This window comes from Rhincodon typus, chromosome 34 (assembly GCF_021869965.1).
Source record: "Rhincodon typus isolate 14 chromosome 34, sRhiTyp1.1, whole genome shotgun sequence".
In the NCBI taxonomy this organism is placed as follows: Eukaryota; Metazoa; Chordata; class Chondrichthyes; order Orectolobiformes; family Rhincodontidae; genus Rhincodon; species Rhincodon typus.
In genome coordinates this window covers 4,193,767-4,205,091 of record NC_063365.1, presented here as the reverse complement: position 1 = coordinate 4,205,091, position 11,325 = coordinate 4,193,767, and the positions used below count along the sequence as shown (strand labels likewise).

The 11,325-nt window shown below is 43.9% G+C and overlaps 1 long non-coding RNA gene across 2 annotated transcripts; it reads left to right on the top strand.

The window, feature by feature from the left end:
• The first annotated feature begins 238 nt into the window (after positions 1–238).
• On the top strand, positions 239–8,152 carry LOC125486880. Of its 2 annotated transcripts, none has more exons than XR_007265499.1 (3): positions 239–356; positions 4,870–5,464; positions 6,368–8,152. It is a non-coding gene; the product is annotated as an uncharacterized LOC125486880 (long non-coding RNA). The 2 variants fall into 2 exon arrangements; XR_007265500.1 differs by lacking the exon at positions 239–356 and adding an exon at positions 2,057–2,550.
• Positions 8,153–11,325: the final 3,173 nt, after the last annotated feature.

The following is an 11,325-nucleotide window of genomic DNA, read 5'->3' as shown; positions in this document are numbered from 1 at the left end:
AATAATAAATCAATCAAGGGGTTAATGTAAATAGGTAAGTAGCAGGTGGTTCTCTCTACAGTTTTGCAGTAGAGGTGAAATCTTGACCTGTATATGGTGAGTATTTACCATGTCTAACTGGAAGTTAATGTTTGTTGAATTTAATCATCTCCTGCAGTCTTTAACACTCCCTTCACCCAGACTCAAGTAAAATAGATAAGCTGAGATACCTCCCTCTCTCATCTCAAGTTGGAGCTGGTTGGTTCAATTCGCATTCCCAGGACTGAAGCAATAAACACAGGGTGACAGTGCAGTCAGTATGGAGTGACTGGGAATTTCGATGGAAAGCCTTCCTGATGTGTCTGATACCCTCTCAGGTGAACGCAGAACCTTCTGGAGATGAGCTATGATTGGACGTTGCTGATTAGGTGGTGATGAAAACCCTACTGTTTGTGGGAGCTTGCTGTGCACAAAGTGGCTGTGGTGTTTCTTACATAACATCAGTGACGACACTTCATTGGATGTCAGGCCCCTTGAGATGTTTTGAGTGCATGCAGGGGGGGGGGGGGAGGGGGGGGTGCGGGTGGGGGGTGCATGGTGGCTCAGTGGTTAGCACTGCTGCCTCATGGCGCCAGGGACCCGGGTTTGATTCCAAGCCTCGGGCGACTGTCTGTGTGGAGTTCACACATTCTCCTCGCGTCTGCGTGGGTTTCCTTCGGGTGCTCCGGTTTCCTCCTACAGTCCAAAGACCTGCAGGTTAGATCAATTGACCGTGCTAAATTGCCCGTAGTGTCCAGGGACGTGCTGGCTAATTTAGCCATTGGAAATGCAGGCTTATGGTGGGTGGGTGGATGTCCTTTGGAAGGTCAGTGTGACTGAATGGCCTGCTTCCACACTGCAGGGATTTTAAGGTAAAAAGAGGGTAAGTTTAAAGGAGATGTGAAAGGCAGGTTTTATATACAAAGTTGGGTAAGTGCCTGGAATGCGCTGCCAATGGAGGTGGTGGAGGCAGATACAACAGCAACAGTTCAGAGGCATCTTGGCCAATATACGAATAGGCATAGAATAGAGGGATATGGACCGCATAGAGGCAAAAGGTTTTTAGTTTAGAAAGGCACCTGTGTTGGTGTAGTCCTGTTTGGCTGAAGGGTCTGTGCTGTTCTGTTCTTTGTTTTCTTCGTTCTGTGAACTCCTTGAGAGGGCTGTCTGCCCATGAGGAGAATTGTGAAAATTGAGAGATGTGTGGGCTTCCAGCTCATTACAATGCTGACTACAAAGGCTTAATATCCATTCTAAACCAACATGAAAACGCACTCTAAAGGGGAAAGAATACATTGACCAACTTACAGTTTTCTCTCCTTCTCCATGGCCTTCAGTTTTCATTCTCTTGTAAACAGATTGTTGCAAAAATATTTGGATAACCACAACTGAATTTCTGCAAACCCTCCTCTTAATTTTCCACTAGATCACCAACTCCAAGCAGCAGAGGGAAGTTACTGGTGAAGTTTGGGGCTGAGGGATATTGCTGTGACAGAGAAAAGGGTTTTAGTTATGCCAGACCAATGATTGTACTTAGGTGCGTGAGATGGGAAGTGTCTCTCTTTCCAGCACTAATGTTCCTTGAACTGTATAGAATTTCTCAGAAGTGAGGCCCTTACCAGAGTACTGTGTGCAGTTCTGGTCCCCCTGCTGTAGGAAGGATATAACTAAGCTGGAGAGGGTTCAGAAAAGATTTACCAGGATCTTTCTGGGAATGGAAAGTTTGAGTTATAAGAAGAGGCTGGATAGGATGGGACTTTTTTCATTGGAGTGTAGGAAGTTGTGGAGTACCTTATAGAGATTTATAAAATCGTGAGGGGTATAGATAAGGTGCATGTCAGGTGTCTTTTCCCTAGGATGGGGGATTTCAAGACTAGGGGACATAGGTGAGAGGAGAAAGATTTTAAAAAGACATGAGGGGCAATGTTTTTAGACACAGAGAGGTTTGTGTGTGGAATCAAGTGCCAGAGGAAGTGGTGGATGCAGGTATAGTTACAACGTTTAAAAGACATTTGGATAAGTACATGAATGAGAAATGTTTGAAGGGATATGGGGCCAAGTGCAGACAGGTGGGGCTGTGGGATTATGGTTGACATGGACTGGTTTGACCGAAGAGTCTGTTTTCATGTTTTATGGCTCTTGTGACTATGACACTAGCAATGGGGAGTTTGCTTTAAATTTTGTGATTGGAACCAAATAGGAGGTAGCAAATTAGACATGTGCTGCAGAATGCCTGATTTTCCCAACAATTTCTTGGTCTTAATAAGAGGTAAATATACGGACAAATCTTGAGTACACAAATTAGGGGGGTCTTCTCATCCTGAGATGCCAAAAAGATTGAAGTGAGCCATGGATAGACTGAACAAATCAACATGGGACGTACACTAGTGTCACATCCTTAGTCAAAGATTTTAATAAGGATTCTGCAAAGGAGGAAAAAAAAACAATTGATTTACTACATTGTCGAAGATACAGAATGGACCAGTGGAAATTGATGGAATCGAGTGCCCTCCGATAATTACAAAACATGAGGTAATCACACAAAAACTACAAAGACTATTGGCTTCCAAAACAGTATATTGACAATCCTTCTTCCCAACGACAATCCTATAACCAAACCGACTTTGAAGGGAGACAACAAGGTGTAGAGCTGGATGAACAAGCAGCATCATAGGAGCAGGAAGGCTGACGTTTCGGGCCTAGACCCTTCTAGTCACAAACCCATCACTTCAAGGCACATCTTCAGATTATCTTCATTTACATGTTTTCCCTAAGGGGATGACCCCGCTTGGCAGACTGTGTCTGACTTTACCCGGAGCTACCCATGATAATAAAACAAAGAGCTGTGAATGCTGGAGGTCTGAAACAAACTAAAACAGAAATTGCTAGAGAAACTCAACAGGTGTGGCAGTACCTATGAAGCAGAGTTAATGTTTTGAGTTCAGTGACCCGTCTTTAGAAGAGACATTAACTCTGCTTCCTCTCCACCAATGGTGTCAGGCCTGCTGACTTTCTCAAACAATTTCTGTTTTAGTTTGTTATCCATGTAAATATTGGTGGTATAGGGATGTTAGTCTGTGATGCTGACAGATGTAAAACAGAAGCAGAAACTAACAGCTGATGATTATATCAGATACAATATTCTGTGGAATTAAAGTGACAAAAAGCTTTAAATTGAACTTAATGAACAAGACACAAGGGAAAAATATTATACTCTGTTGTTCAGTTGGACTTTATGTCCAAAATGTGAAATAGAAGATTTCTGAAGAAGGGTGCCAACCCAAAATGTCAACTTTCCTGCTCCTCTGATGCTACCTGGCCTGCTCTGTTCCTCCAGCTCCACACTGTGTTATCTCTGACTCCAGCCTCGGTAGTTCTTACTATCTCTAAGTAGAAAATTGCTCTTAGTTTCTATATTGGGCTCAATGCCAGCACAGGGAGGGATACAATACTATGACTTGCATTTATATATCATCTTCCATGGTACTCGATGCCTTCATAGAGTCTTATTGCCAGCAAAGTACTTTTGAATCCTAGTCACTGTTGTAATGCAAGAAACTCAGTAGCAAACTCCCATCAGCAACAATATGATAATGATGAAATAGGGGAGATTAGGGATGAGCAACAAATACAGGCCTTTCTCACAACACCCATATTTCATGAAAGTTGAAAAATAGAATAAAAAACTGTGGACTGTTTATTGGCTAAGAGCCAGTTGTGTTAAGTTTCATGCAGGGTTTGTAATCGTGCGTCCTCACAAATTTTCTCATGATATCTCATCAAACTCGCCTCATCAACCATGTGCCCTCTCATCTGTTTCTCTACTGACTCCCAGAAGAACTCTCCCAAGGGGAAGCGATGGCCTAGTGGAATTATTACTAGGTTATTAATCCAGAAGCTCAGTTAATGTTCTGGGGACTCAAGTTTGAATCCTGCCCTGGCAGATGGTGGAATTTGAATTCAATAAAAAAAATCTGGCATTACAAATCTATGGGTGACCATTGTCAATTGTCAGGAAAAACCCATGTGGTTCACTAGTGTCCTCAGGGAAGGAAATCTGCCATTTGTACCCTGGTCTGGCCGACATGTGACTCCAGGCCCACAGCGATGTGGTTGACTCTCAGATGTCCTCTGATATAGCCTGACAAGCCAATCAGTTCAAGGGCAGCCAGGGACGGGAAATAAATGCTGGCCAACCAGAGATGGGAGTGAATTTGAAAAACAAAACTTGTCGCTGGTCAGGACATCCTGGAATTGACTAGTGAACATTGGCACTGGTGCCATCTTTAAAAAGCCACTGAGACCCTGGGTAAGTGCTGTCGGTTGGCACCTCCCTGCATGGTTCCTGACATTTGGCCCGTGACGTGGCAGAGAAGGGAAAATTATCGCATGGTTTTTAAGGCAGGGATCTGGTTGTCCTGCTGGGTGGTATGGTGCTAAGGCAGGATGTCTCAGAACCAGGAGAGGAGGCTACGCCATCAGATCATTCGAACCTTGTCTGAGGTCACCTCCGAGGTCAGTGCAGTCTTAGCCACCTGGAGGAATGCCCAACACTGCAGGACAGAGGTCAATGATCTTCTACACCCTGCCAGCGTGTGTGCCTCCATCTTCTCTCCAATACCTCTCTCTCTCTGCTGCTGTACCCACCTCCCTCCAAGGTTCATGATCTACCACTCTCTCTATTGCCTGCAACCTCTTCCCTCACTCACTGTCAGCCACTCCAATTCCCAACGCCCCTAACCTGGCATGCCCTCTGTGCCTCCTACTCACTCACTTGAGGTGCCTCACCACTTGCACTGGCAATAGCAGCTGTGCTACCCACTTCAATCCTGTCTCTCTCTCTCATTCCAGGAGGAAAGCAGCCCACAGTAGGGCAGGAAGAATGGAGATGGAAGCTGGGCTGCCTAACAATTAGCTCCTTACTCCATTTGTGGAGAGAATCCTGACTCAGATTGCCCTGAGCAGGGTTTGAACTGGTAGCTGCCCTTGATTGACTGTGCTGGAACCCCCTGACCAAAACCTACCTCCCTTTGACTTGAATGAAAATAGCTGGCAACCGTGACAAGATTCCTGGCTTTGTGTCTGTGCCCAACGGTACAGCAATGCAGCAGGACTGTGAGCCTGGGCAGGGGTGCTGTGAGTACCCAGTTAGATCCGGAGTGAGCGAGCACTGGGGAGAGCCAGCGAAGATCGCAGAGATACAACGTGGCGCATGTCCCTGCATGCAGTCACCTTGCAGTGCCATTGCAATGAGAGTTACAGCTTTCAAACGTAGAAGCATCCTGAAAATGGATTGGAGATGAGCCATGAGAGTTCTTGGAGGCTGGCACATGTCAGATACCAATGTCTGTGGGCTGTGTACGGTCAGTGCCAATGGAGTGTGCCCTGAGGTGTTGATGCTCAACATGGAGGTCCTTTGAAACAAGTCGCGGGTTGAAGTCACCAGGTACCTGCTCTGGTTTTCACATCATTATGTCAATGACGTCTTGCTTGCTCGACAAGTTTGGAAAGAATCGTGCCATTAATTAGATATTTAACAAGCTACAATCCCCCAGGATTGGCAAACCAATGCTGCCCAGTGACAAACTGCCCTCACTGCTCAGCAGAAGCATGGAAGATGAAGCGAGTTGCTCCCAATATTGAGATAGGCCTTGTCAGATTGCTTACCTGATTCTGCCACAAATCTCACCACAGCCCACGTCTCTCAGACCCTTGTAAGATTCCCCTAGAGGTTTTCCATGTGATGTTCATTGGGAGATAAATGTTGGAATGGATCAGGAAAACTGCTCTTCCCTGAAATAGTGCCGAGGAATTTCTTATGTTCACCTGAGAGACCAAGCATCTCCAGCAGTGCGGCACTCCCCTGATAATGCACTGGAGTGACAGCCTCAAGTATTGTTCAAGTTCTTGTTTGGGTCTTTAACCCAGAACCTTGTAACTTTGTGCTGAGAGTGCTACCAGCTGAGCCACAATTAACTGTTAAATCGTATCTATAATCTATAAACTGGGGAATGTAGCTGCCGTTAATTGTTGTAACAAGTTTTATACCCAATATGCAATAGCAGCGTTCAAGAAACATCTGGAAGAATACATGGATAGGAAAGGAAAAGAGAGATACAGATCCTGTAAGTGAAGACAGTTTTAGTATGGAAGGACAAAATGTCAGCACAGGCTTGGAGGGCTGAAGGGCCTGTTCTTGTGCTGTATTGTTCTTCGTTCTTTATTAGTGAGTCATGATAAGTAATACGTAGGGCGATAAAGTTGCTTCATGTGTTCTATTGGAGAGGAAATCAGATGGGGAGTGTTGTGGTTGTCCAATTCAACATATTTTTTCATTCTATCGTTCTAGTTTATCGAGATGGTTTGTGCATAAGTTGTATGGACAGGAGATTTCCCTGTTAAAGAAGACATGAAAAAAAAAACTTGGTGGAATCTCTCAATTTAGTGTCGCGGTATGTGATGGAATGATGCCGGGAGTCTCAAAGTGCTGGAGATGGGCAGAATGGCCTCATCAGTGTAACTGCCTTGTTGATCTGCCAAAGCCCCTCAGAAGTTCAAATCTCAAATCTGTGAAACTGTCCACTCCTTATCCCTCAAGGGAATCTGACTGATTCCGTGTCAGTCAAAAACACTTGAGGGTCGCTGCTTAGCAGCTTGGAGAATTCCCATGCAGTGACCAGGAGAAAATACTACAGACTGCCTACAGCCATATTTAAGACTGTAGTGTCAATTTCGCATGATAGACGCCACGTATTCTAAAGGGACAATTTACACAGTGTAATCATAGCCTTGTCTTTGAGGAGCATTATGGAGTAATCTGTGTTAAACACTTACTATCTCTATTTTAACGAGCTCTGCACCATGCCCTGCTTATGTCTAGATGGTAAATATGAAGTCACAGGACATTAAGTATATGCTGACTACACTGCCAACCCCTCCATATCAGTGAGGGAGCTGTCAACATCATTCAGTCACAATGGGAGACGCAGCAATGCTTTTCACAGTTCCCACTTGCATAATTTTGCTTATAATTTCCAAGAGGGAGGCTGATAGTTTTTACAAACTCATATAGAAGGCTTATTTCTCCATCTTCCCATTCAGTTCCCTTCCCGTCCATGCTGGGCCATCAGTTTTTTTGTTACCTGAACGCTGGCTCTCGTTGCCAATTCTTGGGCCGTGACTGACTTTGGGAGGTAGGCCTCTGGTGGAGGTGTAGCCATTGGCAGCAACAGGTTGCTACAATGACTGATGGAGTCAGTCCTATCCCTCAACTGGGCCTGGATATTAGGCATAAGAGGTACAGGCTGACAGAGTAAGAGCCTCACTATACTCATAGAACATAGAACATAGAACATTACAGCGCAGTACAGGCCGTTCAGCCCTCGATGTTGCGCCGACCTGTGAAACCAATCTGAAGCCCATCTAACCTAAACTATTCCATTATCATTCATATGTTTATCCAATGACCATTTAAATGCCCTTAAAGTTGGCGAGTCTACTACATTTGCAGGCAGGGCATTCCACGCCCTTACTACTCTCTGAGTAAAGAACCTACCTCTGACATCTGTCCTATATCTATCACCCCTCAATTTAAAGCTATGTCCCCTCGTGCTAGCCACCACCATCTGAGGAAAAAGACTCCCACTGTCCACCCTATCTAATCCTCTGATCATCTTGTATGTCTCTATTAAGTCACCTCTTAACCTTCTTCTCTCTAATGAAAACAGCCTCAAGTCCCTCAGCCTTTCCTCATAAGACCTTCCCTCCATACCAGGCAACATCCTGGTAAATCTCCTCTGCACCCTTTCCAATGCTTCCACATCCTTCCTATAATGCAGTGACCAGAACTGTACGCAATATTCCAAGTGCGGCCGCAGCAGAGTTTTGTACAGCTGCAACATGACCTCATGGCTCCGAAACTCAATCCCTCTACCAATAAAACCTAACACATCGTACGCCTTCTTAACAACGCTATCAACCTGGGTGGCAACTTTCAGGGATCTATGCACATGGACACCGAGATCTCTCTGCTCATCCACACTACCAAGAATCTTACCATTAGCCCAGTACTCTGTATTCCTGTTACTCCTTCCAAAGTGAATCACTTCACTCAGGTAGCACAGGGGTGCCTGCAGAAAAAAGAAACAGAAAGACTTACATTTCAATTGCGTTTTTCATGATTACTGTATGTCTCAAAGCACATTACAGCCCATGAAGTACTTTCTTTGAGTGTAGTCACTGTTATACTGTAAGAGACATGACAGCCAATTTACACACAGCAAACTCCCACAAACAATAATGTGGCAGTTATCAGAAAATGTTTTTGTTTTGGTAATATTGCTTGATGGATAAATATTGTCACGACAACAGGGAGAAGAAATTACAGGCCTTTCTACAAAGTTGTTCAGTGAGATTTCTTGCATACATTTAGACAGACAGTTTAATGTCCTGTTGGAAAGATGTTGCCTCTGGCAATGCGGCACTCACTCAGTATAGCACTAGAGTGTCAGCCTTGAAACACTGGTGTGGGGTCACCTACTTTCAACAAATGTAGTCTGTCATCAATGCAATGGGTCTTGGAGGAAGTGCAGGCAGTCTCTGGGGAGTGAACCAGTTCTGTTCTTGAATCACAGAATCATACAGCACAGAAACAGACCCCTCGGTCCAACCAGTCCACACTGACCATGTTCCCAAACTAAACTATTGTCCCACCTGCCTGCACTTGGCCCATTTCCTTCCAAACCTTTCCTATTCACGTACTTATCCAAATGTCTTTTAAATGTTGTAACTGTACCCACCACTTTCTCTGGAACTTCATTCCACACACAAACCACTCTCTGTGTAAAAAATATTACCCCTCATGTCCTTTTTAAATCTTTCTCCTCTCCCCTTAAAAATATGTCTCCTAGGTTTGAACTCACACATCCTAGAGAAAAGACCCTTGTCATTCACCTTATCTATGCCTCTCGTGATTTTCTTTATCTCAATAAGGTCACCCCTCAACCTCTGATGCTCCAGTGAAAAATGTCCCAGTCTTTCCAGTCTATTTTTATATCTCAAACCCTCCATTCTCGGCAACATCCTGATAAATCTCTTCTCAACCTTCCACAGTTTAATAGTATCCTTCCTGTAACTGGGTGACCAGAACTGGACACAGTACTCTAGAAGAAGACTCACCAATGTCCAGTACAACCTCAACATGACATCCCCAATTCCTATACTCAAAGGCCTGTGTGCTAAATGTCTTATTAACTGCCCTGTCTACCTGTGACACAAATTTCAAAGAATTATGTATCTGAACCACTAAGTCTCTCTGCTCTAAAACACTACTCAGGTCCCTACCATTAATTTTATAAGTCCTGTCCTTGTTTGTATTACCTTAATGCAATAACTCATTTTCATCCAAATTGAACTCCGTCTGTCATTCCTCAGCCCATTGACCCAATTGACCAAGATTTCTTTGTAATCTCTGATGATTTGCCTCACTGTCCACTATACCAGAATCTGTTTGCAAGTTGATTTGTATGCAAGTGGGAACATGATACAGGACAATTTAGAAGACCCATTTGTAAGTATAAGAAAATGTTTGTATATTGGATCTTTAAAATTACAACCCCTGTATGGGATTGCATTCATAAGTTTGGAGGTTCATAAATTGGACATTCATGAGTCAGGGACTCCCTGTAGTGTTCTTGATCAGTATCCATAGAAACTGCTACGGACTAGGCTGCTTTTACTTTAACTTTTATTAACATCCTTCTAATTATTTACAGAATAAGGGTTAACATGAGGTTTAACACAGAACTATCTCTCTCCAAAGTTTTTTCTAATGTGATCTCTCATGTTATTGACATAATTAACAATACAGTGACATACAATACATACAGTGACATTTTCAAACTACTTCCTGATGTAGTGGTCATCTGTGAGCGACAATGAATTCGCCTCCAGTGGAAGTCCATCTGAAGTACAAAGATTACGGTTACTTTTGTGATATTTTGCTGTATTTTTTTTCTCAAGAACTTAAGAACAAAGGAACATTAGGAATAGGCCATTCAGCCCATTGGGCAGACTCTGCTATTCATTTAGATCATGGCTGCTCCATTACTCTGGGATTTGCTCTGCTGTTTGTTCTTCATGTTCCTTTGGGAATATTCACATCAGTGTGTCATGTTATTGAAGTAAAAGAGACTACACAAGGGACAATGGGTGCCTGAGATGTTGTGATACTTTTACCTTCCTCTTCTTATATGGCTTTTTTGTAAAATCCTATTTAATTCTCACGCCAGAGATACGCCAATATCTTGTAACCTAACACTCACTGAAGGATAAACAGATATAGGTCTTTCTCCTCTACAAATCTCTTCACTTCAACAAATCTCCAACAAATCCTTCATAAATCTCAGGTCTTTGACCAAGCATTTGATCTCTCCTCCTAATTTCCTTTCCTGCCAGTTTTCCTTGTGGCTTTGTGGAGTAGACCGGAACATTTTTCTGCCTCCAAGTGGCTATAGAATGGGAATTGGGGCAGGAAGAAAGGTAAGTCCGTTAATCCTAATAGGATACCTCCTGCCAAGTTTCCTCTGCCCAGGCATTGGCATATTCACCTGGCAACAGGCTGCGGATTAAGAATCTGCACTAGTCGAGATGTTCCGCATTGTATAAGGAGTCCAGGGCCCACTAGGCAGGGACCACCTCTGCCTCATTAAGCCTATCGCAGGGACCACCTCTGCCTCACTAAGCCTATCGCAGGGACCACCTCTGCCACACTAACCCTATCGCAGGGACCACCTCTGCCTCACTAAGCCTATCGCAGGGCCCACATCTGCCACACTAACCCGATCGCAGGGACCACCTCTGCCACACTAAGCGTATCACAGGCACCACCTCTGCCTCACTAAGCCAGCTAGACCATCAAGATCCCTACTTTGAAATCGGATGGTAACAATAAAAGTCCCTCATAGTGACAATAGGACAGAGAGTTCATACATGCACAATGACAGTGGTACAAATTACTTGTATAGTTTTCTTTTTACTTCCTTATCCAAGTCATGAAGAAACTTTACGTTTATACCGCACTTATCACGTACTCAGGATCTTCCAAAGCACTTTTGCGAAGATTACAGGTATATAAAGCATTGAAAGGAGCTATTTGGTCCAACCATTTCTTACTGCCATTTACATTCAAACCTCTCCCCATCTTCCCTCATCTAGATGTGCCATTACACTCGTTTCCTACATGTGCCTTGCTTTCTTTTAAATACATCAGTACTCTTCACCTTGATAGCATCTTTCATGTTCTCGCCA